The sequence below is a fragment of the Neofelis nebulosa genome, chromosome 3 (genome assembly GCF_028018385.1).
Source record: "Neofelis nebulosa isolate mNeoNeb1 chromosome 3, mNeoNeb1.pri, whole genome shotgun sequence".
Lineage (NCBI taxonomy): Eukaryota > Metazoa > Chordata > Mammalia > Carnivora > Felidae > Neofelis > Neofelis nebulosa.
The window spans coordinates 38567698-38588109 of record NC_080784.1 but is presented as its reverse complement, the minus strand read 5'-3'; positions in this window follow the sequence as shown (position 1 = coordinate 38588109).

Sequence of the window (20412 nt, the reverse complement as noted above, 5' to 3'; positions counted from 1 at the left end):
GAAAAACAAGAAAATTGGTATGGAAAAAAAAGCCTGTGTAAGGACACCTAGGTTCCATCCAGCATATCCTAAAGCTTACCTGCCCCCTGGGGAGAAAAGAAAAATTTAACCAAAAAGGCAAAAACTAAGGGCATTACTCACAATGGAAGGCAGAGAAGAGGTGCCATGCCTAAAACAGTGAGAGTAACTCAACAAAGGTCCGCTTTCCCACCCTGAGTCCACTTAAGCCATTATGATCTAACAATGTTAACTTCAACAATCCCCTACCACCAGGGGGGAAAGTTTTTACTGGAAAAATTAAAGACAAGACCAACAGACACTGATATGGGACAGTTTTCCCCAAAATGAATCAACTAACACCCAATCACCCCAGGAGTTTATAAGCTCTAGTCATCATGTAGTCTTCTAGGGACTACTTAATAGATTATAAGACATTTGAAGAAACTCTCCCTGATTAAAGACAGCTCAAAACAAGCAAGGGAACTGGAGAAACATGCAAATGCAGGGAATGAAAAACATAGCTTGACCCACTCTCAGAGAAAGAAAATATATTATAACCATGAAATGAAATTAGAAGAGTATTTAAAAATTTGGAGACCTCTTATAAATTAAATTATTATAGCTAAAATGGAAAAATAACTCAAAGAACAGATGGATACAAAATTGAGGAAATATCTCATGGTGGAGAGATTAAACAACAACAACCAATAAGTTTAAAAGTTTGAATAGGAGGGAAGAGAAAGATAATCAATCAATCCAGGAAGCCCACAGTCAACTAACAAGATTTCCAGAAATAAAACAAAAAGTGAACATAAAATAAAACTATAAGAAAGATAGCACAATAAATTCCCAGAAAAAAAGAACATAATTTTCTAGATTGAAAAGTTCCATTGGGTATGCGGCACAAATAATAAAAGAGATCTCCACAAAGTCTCACTATTGTGAAATTGCAGAAGACCGGGAATAACATCCTAAAATCCAAAAGCAACAGTAGATCTATTCAAAGGACTGAGAATTAAATGGTCCTGGACTTCTCAACAAAAATGCTGAGATCAGAAGACAAAGGGCTGCATTCAAAATCTGAGGAAAAATTAGATCTCCAAAGGAAAAGCGAGCTGAGCCTGCCCCTCCGACCCCCGTGCACCTTGCCAATCCACCCCAGCTAATATGCCAGATCCCCCGCACCACAAGCCTGGCAGCGTGCAAGTAGCCCAGATGGGCCACGCCACCCCACAGTGAATCCCTCCCCTAGGAGAGGGGAAGAGAAGGCACACACCAGTCTGACTGTGGCCCCAGCAGTGGGCTGGGGGAAAACATCAGTTCTGACTGTGGCCCCGCCCACCAATGCAAGTTATTCAAGACAGCACAGGGGAAGTGCCCCGCAGTCCTGGAACCACTCCAAGGACTATCCAAAATGACGAAAGGGAAGAATTCCCCACAGAAAAATGTCCAGGAAATAACAACAGCTAACGAACTGATCAAAAACGATTTAAACAATATAACAGAAAGTGAGTTTAGAATACTAGCAATAAAATTAATCGCTGGACTTGAAAAAAGTATAAAGGACAGCAGAGAATCTCTTGCTACAGAGATAGGGACTAAAGAACAGTTAGGAGGAGCTAAAAAATGCTATAAATGAGTTGCAAAATAAAATGGAGGTGACCACAGCTCGGATTGAAGAGGCAGAGGAGAGAATAGGTGAATTAGAAGATAAAATTATGGAAAAAGAAGAAGCTGAGAAAAAGAGAGATAAAAAATCCAGGAGTATGAGGGGAAAATTAGAGAACTAAGTGATGCACTAAAGAGACATAATATACGCATAATTGATATTCCAGAGGAGGAAGAGAGAGGGAAAGGTGCTGAAGGTGTACTTGAAGAAATAATAGCTGAGAACTTCCCAGATCTGGGGAAGGAAAAAGGCATTGAAATCCAAGAGGCACAGAGAAGTCCCTTCAGACATAACTTGAATCGATCTTCTGCACGACATATCATAGTGAAACTGGCAAAATACAAGGATAAAGGGAAAATTCTGAAAGCAGCTAGAGATAAACGTGCCCTAACGTATAAAGGGAGACCTATAAGACTCGTGACCGATCTCTCTACTGAAACTTGGCAGGCCAGAAAGGAATGGCAGAGAGATCTTCAATGTGATGGACAGAAAAAAATATGCAGCTGAGAATCCTTTATCCAGCAAGTCTGTCATTTAGAATAGAAGGAGAGATAAAGATCTTCCCAAACAAAAACTGAAGGAATTTGTCACCACTAAACCAACCCTACAAGAGATCCTAAGGGGGATCCTGTGAGAAAAAGTACCAGAGACATCGCTACAAGCATGAAACCTACGGACATCACAATGACTCTAAACTCATATCTTTCTATAATAACACTGAATGTAAATGGACTAAATGCGCCAACCAAAAGACACAGGGTATCAGAATGGATAAAAAAACAAGACCCATCTATTTTCTGTCTACAAGAGACTCATTTTAGACCTGAGGACACCTTCAGATTGAAAGTGAGGGGATGGAGAACTCTTTATCATGCCACTGGAAGTCAAAAGAAAGCTGGAGTAGCCATACTTATATCAGACAAACTAGACTTTAAATTAAAGGCTGTAACAAGAGATGAAGAAGGGCATTGTATAACAATTACAGGGTCTATCCATCAGGAAGAGCTAACAATTATAAATGTCTATGTGCCAAATAAGGGAGCCTCCAAATATATAAAACAATTACTCACAAACATAAGCAACCTTATTGATAAGAATGTGGTATTTGCAGGGGACTTTAATACTCCACTTACAGAAATGGATAGATCATCTAGACACACGGTCAATAAAGAAACAAGGGCTCTGAATGATACATTGGATCAGTTGGACTTGACAGATATATTTAGAACTCTACATCCCAAAGCAACAGAATATACTTTCTTCTCAAGTGCACGTGGAACATTCTCCAGATAGATCACATACTGGGTCACAAAACAGCCCTTCCCTTCATAAGTATACAAGAATTGAAATCATACCATGCATACTTTCAGACCACAATGCTATGAAGCTTGAGATCAACCACAGGAAAAAGTCTGGAAAACCTCCAAAAGCATGGAGGTTAAAGAACACCCTAGTAAAGAATGAATGGGTCAACCAGGCAATTAGAGAAGAAATTAAAAAAATATTTGGAAACAAATGAAAATGAAAATACAACAACCCAAACGCTTTGGGATGCAGCGAAGGGAGTCCTGAGAGGAAAATGCATCGCAATCCAGGCCTATCTCAAGAAACAAGAAAAATCCCAAATACAAAATCTAACAGCACACCTAAAGGAAATAGAAGCAGAACAGCAAAGACATCCTAAACCCAGCAGAAGAAGAGAAATAACAAAGATCAGAGCAGAAATAAACAATATAGAATCTAAAAAAAACTGTAGAACAGATCAAAGGAACCAAGAGTTGGTTTTTTGAAAAAATAAACAAAATTCATAAACCTCTAGCCAGGCTTCTCAAAAAAAAAAAAGGGAGATGACCCAAATTGATAAAATCATGAACGAAAATTGAATTATTACAACCAATCCCTCAGAGATACAATTATCAGGGAATACTATGAAAAACTATATGCCACAAACTGGACAACCTGGAAGAAATGGACAAATTCCTAAACACCCACACGCTTCCAAAATCTGAGGAAAAATTATGTTTAGCCCAGAACTCTGCATCCAGACAGCTATCAATTAAGTACAATATTTTTAGACATCCAATGTCTCAAATTATTTACCTCCTTTGCGCCTATTTAAGGAAGTTATTGGAGGATGTACTCCACTAAAAAAAGGGGGGAGGCAAACCAAGAAAGAGGAAGAAACTGAATCCAGGAACTAGGGGATCCAATTTGAGAAAGCAGCCTAGGAGAGGCCCCAAAGAGCAGTCTTGCAGACAGCTTAGAAAAAACAGTCCAGAGGACATAGGGCTGAAGTTATGTCTCCAAAAACGAATCATATTGAAAGATTATCTAGTATGATCAGATTATTAGTTATAGGGGTTTTATAAATCTTTTGGAGGACCTGAGAAAACTGAGTGACAGTCATCTGGAAAAGTAGGCAAATGAAGCAGGCATTACCAATTCCAGAAAAAAACTAAATGCTGTAGAAAAGGGAATGAAATCAGAATACCATTCTTAGTTCTGCAGTGAGTAATGCTGATGTGGTCATAATAATGCAAATACTTATTATTAATTTGATAAATTGTGGTATAATTATATTGGAAATTAGAAGGCAGCATAACTGGCAGTAAAAATATCTAATCTCTATCTGCCATTAAAGGAAGATAGTGGATGTCAAAAGATATTAAATCATAGATATTCATGGAGGGAATCTGAAAGGATAGCAGAATAGAGGCCTCCAAGCTCACCTTGTTCCATGAATACAACTAGATAACACTCACATCAGGATAAATAACCCAGAAAATGATCCAAAGACTGGCAGAACAAACCCCACAGCTAAAGATAAAGAGGAGATCACATCAAAGGTAGAAAGGGTGAAGACACAGTTTGGGAGCAAAACAGATCACGGCTGTCCACAGTGGAAAGGGGGCAAGTGTTGCAGAGATGGGCAAAAAGCACGTTCACATCAGGGATCCCATGAACAGGGATGATGAATCATCATAACATTTGCCTTGGAAAGTGAGAGGGATCAAACTTTGTGAGTTCTTACAACTAGTGAGACTTGAAACCTGGAATTTTATAAATTAGCAGACTTGGCTCCGCGAAAGCCCAGAGGGCATTAGGAAGCAGAGTCCTTGCCCTTAAAAAGACATCAGGACAAACAGCCTATGCAGATAGAGCATAGAACCACCAGTTTGAAAAATGCTGGGGGAAGATGGGAGGGAGAATGATTTACTTATCTCAGAGCTTGGCCTGAAGAGAAGGGATTACAGGGGACACCTCGAGGAACAAAGGAGCTGACAGTTGCCATTTCCCTTCCCCACCCCCCAGCATAAACAATGGTCATCTTCTGGAACCAGTGCTGTGCCCACACAAACTTGCTTACACCAAGTCCCCCACTCCTGCAATTCTGTGAATCCACCTTTCCTAGTCATGCTCCCTTAGTCCCAGTGCTATGGGCTCTCTCCTTCAGAAGAATAGCACAAACCCTGCCAACACCACATCTCCCCACCTGCACATATTGTGGGATCTCAGTTGTGATGGCAATGGGTGCAGGTCTCATTTCAGAAGTAGACCACCACATACCTTGTTAAAAGAGGTTGGGTAACCTCTGCTATGGACCAAACACTGCCATAATAGGCAAACGAGCTTCTGCAGACAACTGGACTGAAGGGAAAAGAGGCCAAGATTCAACAGTAGAGCATAAGTAACACACATAGGAGACATTCCCTGAAGCATCAGACCCTGGAGAACAGTGGACACTGCATTGAAGAATACTACAGAATGTTCATAAGGCTATAATCATTGATAGAAGAAGTAGATGACTTTACTAACACAGGGAAACAGATACAGAGAGTTAGACAAAATGAAGAGACAGAGAAATAGGTCCCAAGTGAAAGAACAGAACCAGCAAGAGACCTAAGCAGAACGGATATAATACGTCTGACAGAGAATTTAAAATAATAATAAAGAAACTCACTGGACTTGAGAAAGAGTAGAGGACATCAGTGAGATCCCTAACAAGAAGATAAAAAAAGAACAAATCAGGGATGAAGAACACAATAAATGAAATTAAAATACACTTTATTGCAAAATAAAACAAAATACACTTGATGGAATAAATACCAGGCTAGATGAAACAGGGGACCGAATTAATGAACTGAAAGACAGAGTAGTGGAAAGTAACCATCTGAGCAAAGGGGAGGAAATAAAATTATGCAAATTGAGAATCATCTTAGGGATCTCACTGATTCCATTAAGTAGAAAGAACATTACAGGGATCTCAGAAGAAGAAGAAGAGAAAGAAAAGGAAGTAAAAAAATTTACTTGAAGAAATAATAGCTGAAAACTTCCCTAATATGGGGAAGGAAACAGATCTCCAGATCCAAGAGGCAGAGAGAACCCCCAACAAAATCAACCTAAGGTCCACACCAAGATACATAGTAATCAAAACAGCAAAAAGTAGTGCTAAAGAAAAAAATTTTGAAGCAGCAAGAGAAAAAAAAAATAGTTACATACAAGAGAAACTCCATAAAGCAATGAACAGATTTTTCAGTAGAAATTTTGCAGGCCAAAAGGGAGTAGCATTATATATTCAAAGTGCTGAAAGGGAAAAATCTGCAATAAAGAATATTCTATTCATGAAATATGGCCCTTTGTAGTAACGTGGATGGAACTGGAGAGTGTTATGCTAAGTGAAATAAGCCATACAGAGAAAGACAGATACCATATGTTTTCACTCTTATGTGGATTCTGAGAAACTTAACAGAAACCCATGGGGGAGGTGAAGGAAAAAAAAAAAAAGAGGTTAGAGTGAGAAAGAGTCAAAGCATAAGAGACTCTTAAAAAATGAGAACAAACTGAGGGCTGATATGGGGTGGGAGGGAGGGGAGGGTGGGTGATGAGTATTGAGGAGGGCACCTTTTGGGATGAGCACTGTGTGTTGTATGGAAGCCAATTTGACAATAAATTTCATATATTGAAAAAAATAATAAAATAAAATAATAAAATAAAATAAAATAAAATAAAATAAAAAGAATATTCTATTCAGCAAAGTTATCATCCAGAATAGAAGTGAGGAGTTTCTCAGACAAACAAAAACTAAAGGAGTTCATGACCACTAAACCTGCCCTACAAGAAATATTAAAAGGAACTCTTTCAGTGGAAAGGAAAGACTGTGAGGGTATGAAAAGTTTTTTAAAAAGCAATAAAAATAAGCGCTTCTGTAAATATCAGCCAAGGAATTCATAAAATAAAAGGATGCAAAATATAACTTCTAAAGCATGAGGAGGAAAGGAATAAAGGATGAGTTCAAACTTAAGTGACCATCAACTTAATATAGGTTGTGATATGCAGAAGATGTTATATGCAAACCTAATGGTAACCACAATTCAAAAGCCAGTAATAGATATGCAAAGAATAAAGATAAAGGGGTCCAAGTATATAACAAAAGAAAGCCAACAACCATGAAAGACAGGGAGCAAAGAAAGGACCAGATAAAAACTACATAAACAACCACAAAACAAGAAACAAAATGACAACAAATACATATCTATCAATATTTACTTTGAATGGAAATGGGAAAAAAATGCTCCAGTCAAAAAAATGCCCAGGTATGGGCACCTGGGTGGCTCAGTCGGTTGAGCGTCCGACTTTGGCTCAGGTCATGATCTCACAGTTCATGGGTTCAAGCCCCACATCAGGCTCTGTGCTGACCGCTGGCCTAGAGCTTGCTTCGGATTCTGTGTATCCTTCTCTCTCTGCCCCTCCCTTGCTCACACTTTGTCTCATTCTGTTTCTCAAAAATAAATAAATGTAAAAAAAAAAAATTTAAAAAGACATAGGGCGACAGAGTGGTTAAAAAATAAGCCCCTTGGGGCGCCTGGGTGGCGCAGTCGGTTAAGCGTCCGACTTCAGCCAGGTCACGATCTCGCGGTCTGTGAGTTCGAGCCCCGCGTCAAGCTCTGGGCTGATGGCTCGGAGCCTGGAGCCTGTTTCTGATTCTGTGTCTCCCTCTCTCTCTGCCCCTCCCCGTTCATGCTCTGTCTCTCTCTGTCCCAAAAATAAATAAAAAACGTTGAAAAAAAAATTAAAAAAAAAAAAAAGCCCCAATCTTGAGGCACCTGGGTGGCTAAGTTGGTTAAGTGATTTCAGCTCAGGTCATGATCTCATGGTTCATGAGTTCGAGCCCTGTGTTGGGCTCTGTGCTGACAGCTTGGATTTGGATTGACAGCTGCTTTGGATTCTGTGTCTCCTTCTCTCTCTCTCTGCCCCTCCCCTGCTCACAATCTGTCTCTTTCTCTCTCTTTCTCAAAAATAAATAAACATTAAAAAAATTATATGAAAAATATAAGACCCAACCATATGTTGCCTACAAGAGACTCACTTCAGACCTAAAGACACTTGCATATTGAAAGTGAGGGGCTAGAGAAACATTTATCATGAAATGGATGTCAAAAGAAAACTGAGGTAGCAACATTTTTATCATACAAAATAGACTTTTTAAGATTTTATTTTTAAGTAATCCCTACACCCCAAACATGGGGCTCAGACTAACAGCTCTGAGATCAAGAGTTACATGCTCTACTGACTGGGCCAGCCAGGTACCCCAGACAAAATAGACTTTAAAACAAAGACTGTAACAAGAGAAAAAGAAGGTCCTAAGTAAAAATAAAGAGGACCATCCTAAAAGAAGATAAAACCATTGTAAATATTTATGTACCCAACATAAAGACCCAAATACATAAAACAGTTAATAATAAACATAAAGGAACCAATTTATAGTAATACAATAATAATAGGGGATCCTAACACCCCACTTATATCAATGGACAGATCATCCAAACAGAAAATCAATTAAGAAACAGTGGCTTTGAATGATACACTGGGCTATATAGATTTAACAGATATATCCACAACATTCCATCCTAAACCAACAGAATACATGTTCTTTTCATTTGCATGTGGAGCATTCCCCAAAATAGATCACATATTATCCTACAAAAAAGTCTCTACCAATTAAAAGAGATCAAAGTTATACCTTACATCCTTTCTGACCACAACACTATGAAACTAGAAATCAACCATAAGAAAAAATCTGGAAAGACCACAAGTATATTGAGGTTAAATAACATGCTACTAAACAATGAGTGAGTGAACCAGGAAATAAAAGAAGAAACAAAAATTACATAGAAACAAATTAAAGTGAAAACAAAATAATCCAAAATCTTTGGGATGGCCAGCAAAAGTGGTTCTTAGAGGAAAGTTTTTAGCAATGCAAGCCTACATAAAGAAGCAAGAAATATCTCAAATAAACAACCTAACCTTACATCTAAAACAACTAGAAATAGAAGAAAAAAACAAAACTGAAACCCAGCAGAAGAAAAGGAGTAATGAATATTAGAGTACAAATAAATGATGTAGAAACTAATAAAATAATAGAACAGATCAATGACCAAGACCTTATTCTTTGAAGAGATCAACAAAATTGATAAACTTCTAGACAGACTCATTAAAAAAACAAACAAGCAAGCAAACAAACAAAATAAAAACAGGACCCAAAGAAACAAAATAAAATGAAAAAGGAGAAATAACAGCCATCACCACAGAAATAAAAACAATTGTAAGAGAACATTATGAATATTATATGCCAACAAATTGGACCAACTAGAAAAATGGATAAATTCATAGAATATTTCTATACCTATTTCTATATATTCTATGAATTTATCCATTTCTTCTAGGTTGCCAAATATATATAAGGTTATATATAAGGTTATATCCTTCTAGGAATTTATCCATTTCTGAATGATAAATTGAAACAGGAAGAAATAGAAAATTTGAACAGACTGATTACTAGCAATGAAATTGAATCAGTAATCAAAAAACACCCAACAAACAAAGTCCAGGACCAGATAGCTTCACAGGCGAATTCTACCAAACATTTAAAGAAGAGTTAATACCTATCTTTCTCAAATTATTCCAAAAAATTGAGGAGGAAGGAAAACTTCCAAATTCATTGTATGAGGCCAGTATCACCCTGATACTAAAGCCAGATAAATACATCACCAAAAGAGAACTATAACCCAATATGTCTGATAAACATAGATGCAAACTCCTTAACAAAATACTAGCAAACTGAAATCAACAATATATTTTAAAAAATCATTTACCATGATCAAGTAGGATTTATTCCCAGGATGCAGAGCAGTTCAGTATTCACAAAACAATCAAAATGATACATCACATCAATAAAAGAAAGGATAAAAACCATATTATCATTTTAATAGATGCAGCAAAAGCATATGACAAAGTGCAATATCCATTCATGATAAAAACCCTCAACAAAGTAGGTTGGGAGGGAACTACCTCAACATAATAAAGGCCATAGCTGAAAAACCCATAGCCAACATCATATTCAATGTGGAACAACTGGGAGCTTTCCCCCTAAGGTCAGGAACAACTCAAGGATGTTCATTCTCACCACTTTTATTCATATAGTACTGGAAATCTTAGCCACCGCAATCAGACAGCAAAGAGAAATTAAAGATATCCAAACTTGTAAGAAAGAAGTAAAACTTTCACTATTTGCAGATGACATGGCACTCTATATAGGAAACCCTAAAGACTCCACCAGAAAATTAGAACTGATAAATTAATTCAGTAAAGTCACAGGATAAGAAAATCAGTGTGCAGAAATTTGTTGCATTTCTACATACTAACAATGAAGCAGCAGAAAGAGAAATTAAGAAAACACTTCTGTCTAGAGTTGCACCAAAAATAATAAAATACTTGGGAAGAAACTTACCCAAAGAGGTAAAAGATCTGTACTCTGAAAACTATAAAACATTAATAAATAAATTGAAGATGACACACAAAAAAGGAAAGACTTGCTCATGGATTAGAAAAATAAATTATTAAAATATCTATACTAACCAAAGCAATCTACAAATTTAATGCAATCCCTATCAAAATACTAACAACATTTTTCACAGAACTAGAACAATCTTAAAACTTTCATGGAACCAAAAAAACCCTGAATAGCCAAAACAATTGAAAAAGAACAAAACTGGGGGTATCACAATTTCAGATTTCATATTATACTACAGAGCTATAGTAATGAAAACACTATGGTATGAGCACAAAAATAGACACACAATTCAATGGAACAGAAATGAAAACCCAGAAATAAACACAGGTTATAGGGTCAGTTAATCTTGGACAAAGGAGGCAAGAATAAGCAATGGGAAAAAAAGTGTCTTCAACAAATGTTGTTGGGAAAACTGGAGAGCTACATGCAAAAGAATGAAACTGGACACCTTCTTAAACCATATGCAAAAATAAATTCAAAATGAATTAAAGACTTCAAACCATAAAAATCCTAGATGAGAGCACCGACAATAATGTCTCTGACATTAGCCATAGCAACATTTTTCTAAGTATGTCTCCTGAGGAAACAAAAGCAAACATACACTATTGGTACTACATCAAAATAAAAAGCTGAACAATGAAGAAAACAATTGACGAAACTAAAAGGAAACCTTGGTAATAGAAGAAACTATTTGCAATTGATGTATCTGATAAAGGGTTAGTATCAAAACTATGTAAAGAAGTATACAACTCAACACCCCCAAACCAACAAGTGTTGGAGAGGTTGTGTAGAAAAAGGAGCACTTGTGCTCTGTTGGTGAGAATATATTTTTATATATATATATAATTTTAAAGGGTATTAAATCCAGAAAGAGCTGAGTAAGTTTCTTAGATGTAAAAATAAAAACAAAAATAAATAAATAAAACACCTAAAAATTTGAAACTGTAGGATAGGATTCAAGGGTGAGGATGCATGAAGCAAAGCACAGCTTTTTTCCTTTATATACGCTTGAATTATTTGTTTTCCTTTTTTCATTTTAACTATTGTATATTTCAAGACAAGATACGTTAATCAAGACTGGGGACACTGGCATAAAGATTACATTACATTATTCAAGTTATATTAGGGCATAAGCAGTAAAATAGATTAATGGTAGATCTCAGAAATAAATCCTCAATATGTAGTCAAACTTTCTTTTTTTTTTCTTTTTTTTAATATATGAAATTTATTGTCAAATTGGTTTCCATACAACACCCAGTGCTCATTCCAACAGGTGCCCTACCCAACACCTATCACCCACCCTCCCTCCCTCCCACACCCCATCAGCCCTCAGTTTGTTCTAAGTTTTTAAGAGTCTCTTATGCTTTGGCTCTCTCTCACTCTAACCTCTTTTTTTTCCTTCCCCTCCCCCATGGGTTCCTGTTAAGTTTCTCAGGATCCACATAAGAATGAAAACATATGGTATCTGTCTTTCTCTGTATGGCTTATCTCACTTAGCATAACACTCTCCAGTTCCATACACGTTGCTACAAAGGGCCCTATTTCATTCTTTTTCATTGCCACGTAGTACTCCATTGTGTACATAAACCACAATTTCTTTATCCATTCATCAGTTGATGGACATTTCAGCCCTTTCCATAATATGGCTATTGTTGAGAGTGCTACTATAAACATTGGGGTACAAGTGCCCCTGTGCATCAGTACTCCTGTATCTCTTGGGGAAATTCCTAGCAGTGCTATTGCTGGGTCATAGGGTAGGTCTATTTTTAATTTTTTGAGGAAACTCCACACTGTTTTCCAGAGTGGCTACACCAGTTTGCATTCCCCCCAACAGTACAAGAGGGTTCCCGTTTCTCCACATCCTCTCCAGCATCTATAGTCTCCTGATTTGTTCATTTTGGCCACTCTGACTGGCGTGAGGTGATATCTGAGTGTGGTTTTGATTTGTATTTCCCTGGTAAGGAGCGACGTTGAGCATCCTTTCATGTGCCTGTTGGCCATCCGGATGTCTTCTTTAGAGAAGTGTCTATTCATGTTTTCTGCCCATTTCTTCACTGGGTTATTTGTTTTTCAGGTGTGGAGTTTGGTGAGCTCTTTATAGATTTTGAATACTAGCCCTTTGTCCGATATGTCATTTGCAAATATCTTTTCCCATTCCGTTGGTTGCCTTTTAGTTTTGTTAGTTGTTTCCTTTGCTGTGCAGAAGCTTTTTATCTTCATAAGGTCCCAGTAATTCATTTTTGCTTTTAATTCCCTTGCCTTTGGGGATGTGTCGAGTAAGAGATTGCTACGGCTGAGGTCAGAGAGGTCTTTTCCTGCTTTCTCCTCTAAGGTTTTGATGGTTTCCTGTCTCACATTCAGGTCCTTTATCCATTTTGAGTTTATTTTTGTGAATGGTGTGAGGAAGTGGTCTAGTTTCAACCTTCTGCATGTTGCTGTCCAGTTCTCCCAGCACCATTTGTTAAAGAGACTGTCTTTTTTCCATTGGATGTTCTTTCCTGCTTTGTCAAAGATGAGTTGGCCATACGTTTGTGGGTCTAGTTCTGGGGTTTCTATTCTATTCCATTGGTCTATGTGTCTGTTTTTGTGCCAATACCATGCTGTCTTGATGATGACAGCTTTGTAGTAGAGGCTAAAGTCTGGGATTGTGATGCCTCCTGCTTTGGTCTTCTTCTTCAAAATTACTTTGGCTATTCGGGGCCTTTTGTGGTTCCATATGAATTTTAGGATGGCTTGTTCTAGTTTCGAGAAGAATGCTGGTGCAATTTTGATTGGGATTGCATTGAATGTGTAGATAGCTTTGGGTAGTATTGACATTTTGACAATATTTATTCTTCCAACCCATGAGCACGGAATGTTTTTCCATTTCTTTATATCTTCTTCAATTTCCTTCATAAGCTTTCTATAGTTTTCAGCATACAGATCTTTTACATCTTTGGTTAGATTTATTCCTAGGTATTTTATGCTTCTTGGTGCAATTGTGAATGGGATCAATTTCTTTATTTGTCTTTCTGTTGCTGCATTATTGGTGTATAAGAATGCAACTGATTTCTGTACATTGATTTTGTATCCTGCAACTTGGCTGAATTCATGTATCAGTTCTAGGAGACTTTTGGTGGAATCTATCGGGTTTTCCATGTATACTATCATGTCTTCTGCAAAAAGTGAAAGCTTAACTTCATCTTTGCCAATTTTGATGTCTTTGATTTCCTTTTGTTGTCTGATTGCTGATGCTAGAACTCCCAACACTATGTTAAACAACAGCGGTGAGAGTGGACATCCCTGTCGTGTTCCTGATCTCAGGGAAAAAGCTCTCAGTTTTTCCCCATTGAGGATGATGTTAGATGTGTGATTTTCATAAATGGCTTTTATGATATTTAAGTATGTTCCTTCTATCCTGACTTTCTCGAGGGTTTTTATTAAGAAAGGATGGTGAATTTTGTCAAATGCTTTTTCTGCATCTATTGACAGGATCATATGATTCTTATCTTTTCTTTATTAATGTGATGTATCACGTTGATTGATTTGCAAATGTTGAACCAGCCCTGCATCCCAGGAATGAACCCTACTTGATCATGGTGAATAATTCTTTTTCTATGCTGTTGAATTCGATTTGCTAGTATCTTATTGAGAATTTTTGCATCCATATTCATCAGGGATATTGGCCTGTAGTTCTCTTTTTTTACTGGGTCTCTGTCTGGTTTAGGAATCAAAGTAATACTGGCTTCATAGAATGAGTCTGGAAGCTTTCCTTCCCTTTCTGTTTTTTGGAATAGTATGAGAAGGATAGGTATTATCTCTGCTTTAAACGTCTGGTAGAACTCCCCTGGGAAGCCATCTGGTCCTGGACTCTTATTTGTTGGGAGATTTTTGATAACTGATTCAATTTATTCACTGGTTATGGGTCTGTTCAAGCTTTCTATTTCCTTCTGATTGAGTTTTGGAAGTGTGTGGGTGTTTGGAATTTGTCCATTTCTTCCAGGTTGTCCAATTTGTTGGCATATAGTTTTTCATAGTATCCCCTGGTAATTGCTTGTATCTCTGAGGGATTGGTTGTAACAATTCCATTTTCATTCATGATTTTATCTATTTGGGTCATCTCCCTTTTCTTTTTGAGAAGCCTGGCTAGAGGTTTGTCAATTTTGTTTATTTTTTCAAAAAACCAACTCTTGGTTTCCTTGATCTGCTCTACAGTTTTTTTAGATTCTATATTGTTTATTTCTGCTCTCATCTTTATTATTTCTCTTCTCCTGCTGGGTTTAGGCTGCCTTTGCTGTTCTGCTTCTATTTCCTTTAGGTGTGCTGTTAGATTTTGTATTTGGGATTTTTCTTGTTTCTTGAGATAGGCCTGGATTGCGATGTATTTTCCTCTCAGGACTGCCTTCACTGCATCCCAAAGCGTTTGGATTGTTGTATTTTCATTTTCATTTGTTTCCATATATTTTTTAATTTCTTCTCTAATTGCCTGGTTGACCCACTCATTCTTTAGTAGGGTGTTCTTTAACCTCCACGCTTTTGGAGGTTTTCCAGACTTTTTCCTGTGGTTGATCTCAAGCTTCATAGCACTGTGGTCTGAAAGTATGCATGGTATGATCTCAATTCTTGTATACTTATGAAGGGCTGTTTGTGAACCAGAATGTGATCTATCTTGGAGAATGTTCCATGTGCACTCGAGAAGAAAGTATATTCTGTTGCTTTGGGATGCAGAGTTCTAAGTATATCTGTCAAGTCTATCTAATCCAATGTATCATTTAGGGCCCTTTTTTCTTTACTGACCGTGTGTCTAGATGATCTACCTGTTTCTGTAAGTGGGGTGTTAAAGTCCCCTGCAGTTACCACATTCTTATCAATAAGGTTGCTTATGTTTGTGAGTAATTGTTTTATATATTTGGGGGCTCCTGTATTCGGCGCATAGACATTTATAATTGTTAGTTCTTCCTGATGGATAGACCCTGTAATTGTTATACAATGCCCTTCTTCATCTCTTGTTACAGCCTTTAATTTGAAGTCTAGTTTGTCTCATATAAGTATGGCTACTCCAGCTTTCTTTTGACTTCCAGTGGCATGATAAAGAGTTCTCCATCCCCTCACTTTCAATCTGAAGGTGTCCTCAGGTCTAAAATGAGTCTCTTGTAGACAGAAAATAGATGGGTCTTGTTTTTTTATCCATTCTGATACCCTATGTCTTTTGGTTGGCACATTTAGGCCATTTACATTCAGTGTTATTATAGAAAGATATGAGTTTAGAGTCATTGTGATGTCCGTAGGTTTCATGCTTGTAGCGATGTCTCTGGTACTTTTTCTCACAGGATCCCCCTTAGGATCTCTTGTAGGGTTGGTTTAGTGGTGACAAATTCCTTCAGTTTTTGTTTGTTTGGGAAGACCTTTATCTCTCCTTCTATTCTAAATGACAGACTAGCTGGATAAAGGATTCTCGGCTGCATATTTTTTTTTCTGTTCAACACATTGAAGATCCCCCTGCCATTCCTTTCTGGCCTGCCAAGTTTCAGTAGAGAGATCGGTCACGAGTCTTATCAGTCTCCCTTTATATGTTAGAGCACGTTTATCCCTAGCTGCTTTTAGAATGTTCTCTTTATCCTTGTATTTTGCCAGTTTCACTATGATATGTCGTGCAGAAGATCAATTCAAGTTACGTCTGAAGGGAGTTCTCTGTGCCTCTTGGATTTCAATGCCATTTTCCTTCCCCAGATCCGGGAAGTTCTCAGCTATGATTTCTTCAAGTACACCTTCAGCACTTTTCCCTCTCTCTTCCTCCTCTGGAATACCAATTATGTGTAGATTATTTCTCTTTAGTGCATCACTTAGTTCTCTAATTCTCCCCTCATACTCCTGGATTTTTTTTATCTCTCTTTTTCTCAGCTTATTCTTTTTCCATAACTTTATCTTCTAGTTCACCTATTCTCTCCTCTGCCTCTTCAATCCGATCTGTGGTCACCTCCATTTTATTTTGCAACTCATTTATAGCATTTTTAGCTCCTCCTAACTAACTGTTCCTTAGTCACTATCTCTGTAGCAATAGATTCTCTGCTGTTGTATACTGTTTTCAAGCCCAGCGATTAATTTTATTACTAGTATTCTAAATTCACTTTCTGTTATATTGTTTAAATCCTTTTTGATCAGTTCATTAGCTGTCGTTATTTCCTGGAGATTCTCTTGAGGGGAAGTCTTCTGTTTCATCATTTTGGATAGTTGCTGGAGTGGTGCGGAACTACGGGGCACTTCCCCTGTGCTGTCTTGAATAACTTGCGTTGGTGGGTGGGGCCACAGTCAGACCTGATGTCTGCCCCCAACCCACCGCTGGGGCCACAGTCAGACTGGTGTGTGCCTTCTCTTCCCCTCTCTTAGGGGTGGATTCACTGTGGGTTGGAGTGGCCCGTCTGGGCTACTTGCACACTGCCAGGCTTGTGGTGCTGGGCATCTGGCCTATTAGCTGGGGTGGATCAGCAAGGTGCACGGGGCAGGAGAAGCAGGCTCAGCTCACTTTTCCTTCAGAGATCCGCTTCAGGAGGGGCCCTGCACCACCGGGAGGGAGTCAGACCTGCCGCCGTAGGGATGGATCTGCAAAAGCACAGCATTGGGTGTTTCGGTGGTGCAAGCAAGCTCCCTGGCAGGAACTGGTTCCCTTTGGGATTTTGGCTGGAGGATGGGCAAGAGAGATGGCACTGGCAAGCGCCTTTGTTCCCCGCCATGCTGAGCTCTGTCATCCAGGCTCAACAACTCTCCCTCCCATAGTCTTCCAACCCTCCGAGCAGAGCTGTTAGCTTATAACCTTCCAGATGTTAAGTCCCACTTGCTGTCCGAACACATTCCGTCCAGCCCCTCCGCTTTTGCAAGCCAGAGTTGAGGGCTCTGTTTTGCCATTGGGCTGCCCCTCCACCACCCCGGCTCCCTCCTGCCAGTCCGTGTAGTGCGTACTGCCTCTCCGCCCTTCCTACCCTCTTCCGTGGGCCTCTCGTCTACGCTTGGCTCTGGAGAATCTGTTCTGCTAGTCTTCTGATGGTTTTCTGGGTTATTTAGGCAGGTGTGGGTGCAATCTAAGTGATCAGCAGGACGCGGTGAGCCCAGCGTCCTCCTACACTGCCATATTCCTCCAAACTGACTTTCAAAACAAGTTCTGAGAAAATTCAATGGTGAAAAAATAGTATTTTCAAGAAGTGATACTGGGAAAATTGGAAATCCACATGTAAAAGAATGAAGTGAAACCCCTACATCACACCATATACAAAAACAAACACAAAATGGGTTAGAGATGAGCTAAACCTAAAAACTGTTAGAATAAAATACACGTATAAATCTTCATTGGTCATAAAATAGAACAAAGCTGTAAAGAAAATAATGATACCTAGAATTCATCAGAATTACAAGCATTTGTGCACCAAAGGACAGTATCAAGAGAGTGAAAAGACAACCCACAGAATAGGAGAAAATACTTGCAGATCATATATCTGTAAGGGATTTGAATGCAGATTATGCTTCCTTATAGTTGTGTGATCTTAGGCAGCTTGTTTTCCCTTAATGAATCTCAGTTTCCTCTTCTGTGAGCTGAAAGAGTTGGAATGACTGATAGAAGAAAATAGCACTTAAATACTTTATGGTTTATAAAATGTGTTCTTATTCGTTTATTATCTTATTTAATCCTCATTACAGTTCTGTTGTGAAAGCACTACTATTATTCCCACTTAGCAAATAAGGAATTTTCTATTATAACATTTCCTTTATGTAGTGGAGTTCTACCACTGCTTTGTTTCCTCTCCCCAGGGCCTTGACATTCCATGACATGATTCCATGGTAGATGTAGGTTGAACACCAGGCCATCTCCACATTGTCATGCACTACACCTTACCTTTCTTGTTTTCTTCTGAAGATTTCCCAAGCTATCTGTTGTGTCCTCCACCCTGTCTGCTGACCGAGAACACACACCGGACTTTGCAACCCTTCCTTTAAGAACAGTTGTCAGTTATTGAACTAGGCCAAGAGTCTGAGTAACCAATAGAAGCAAGATTCTATTCAACTTCACTCATGTCTCTTGTAATTTCAGGATACTTTATGATAACTCACTTTGGAGGATAAATGCAAATAGTCCTTGATCACTCCTCTTGCCTCTGCTACCACTGTGCTCTTCACTCTATAAAGGAAGAAGAACAAAGACAAAAAGGGGGAGGAGAAGAAAGAGGAAGAGGAATCACATTTTATTTCCAGTAATTTCCTGAAAGCAGAAATTCAAACCTCAAGGGACATTTGTATTTCTGAGGTGATGTGTAACATTGGAGTGACCTCTCAGTTTTGACTCAGGCTCACAATGGCCCTGCCTCTGGCCCTCAGTGGAAGTGCCCCCACATAATCCAATGGAGAAAGGAAACATATAAATTTCTGCAGATGGTGACACAAAAGCCCAGAAATATGAAATGATCCACTCCAGGCCACACAACTAAAATGTGGGAGAGCTAGATGAAAACATTAGGATTAGGCCTGTCTACTCCTGACTTGATTTTCCTTCTATCACCTTATGACCTACAACCGTTCCTCTCTTAAGACCTTCAATACAACAAGTATGGAGAGTGCTGTGTTCCAAAGCTACTTTGTTCCAATCCTCCTTTGTTTCAGAAAATGTTTTTCTCCTACAAACAAGGCTGCAGGGATGAACTCTGCAGGACTGACTTGTGTAACAGTGGCTCTGGTGCACTGCCTATAAAGCTCAGCATACTTGGAGAGAACTAACAGGTATTAAAGACAACAGAGGTAATCGGCCACATCCCATCCAGAGATACTCAGGGATGTTAGGTGGAAGGACTGCATTCCCCTTTCTTTGTGTCAGCCTCAGAGGACAGACTCACACAAGTGTTACAGAGCTTTCTCCAGGAATAGAGTCAAGTCAGTTTGGGCTATATCTTGGAATAATAAATTCTGCAAGTAAGACAACACAGTAAAAGATAATATTCCCTAATATTAACTCTCAGTTTTCTATTGCTTTCAGAGTGGCTCTTTGTGGAAGTGTTCTTAGACTCTGTGATCACTAAGACTGGGACTTTCTTAAATATTTTAGCTACTTTAGTCATATCCCCTCAGATTTGGGTCCCTCCCTGTAAAAATTTTCCTGTCTTGGGGTACATGAGTGTCTCAGTCAGTTAAGTATCCAACTCTTTATCTTAGCTCAGGTCTTGGTCTCAGAGTCATGGGTTCAAGCCCCTCATCGGGCTCCACACTGGGCATGAAGCTTATTTAAAAAAAAAAATCTTTCTGTCTTTCTCCATGCTGCTCTTCCTGCCACACATTCATCAGAGTCCCCTCTGCATTTTCTCTGACTCCACAGTCACTGCCTTAATTTGTGGTGCTGTGGCTTCCACCCAGGTGTTATACTTTGGAAACAAATGTCTTTTGGTTTGTTTCCAACAGTCCCTCTTAGAGTGCCTATTGTTTCACTGGCCTGTTAAACACAATGTCTCACTAGTCCCACTGTCTTTTCTGCTGCACCATGATTGATAATTCAGAGCCCATCATCTTATAAACATGTTTATGGTCTCTTCAACTCCTCTCTTTCCAGATGAGAAAATTCACATCTTCATCTTTTCCACAGGGGAGGTCATCTGACATTGTATGCTATTTAAAAAATATATATATTGTGGCTCATTTTGCTGGATTGATATTTTCATTTTTAGAAGAACTTAGTATCACTTATGAATGTGGAAAGTTTATAATACATTCTTTTCTTCATATCATATATAAAGCCATGAATAAATACCAATCCCATTTTCTATTTTTATAGGATTCTCCTTTTTTTACTCTTCCAAACATAGACTATGTTTATGATCTATTTGTGATCTAAAATAAAAAATGCTCCCTGACTTACTTTGTAGTATGTGTTTTTGACTTT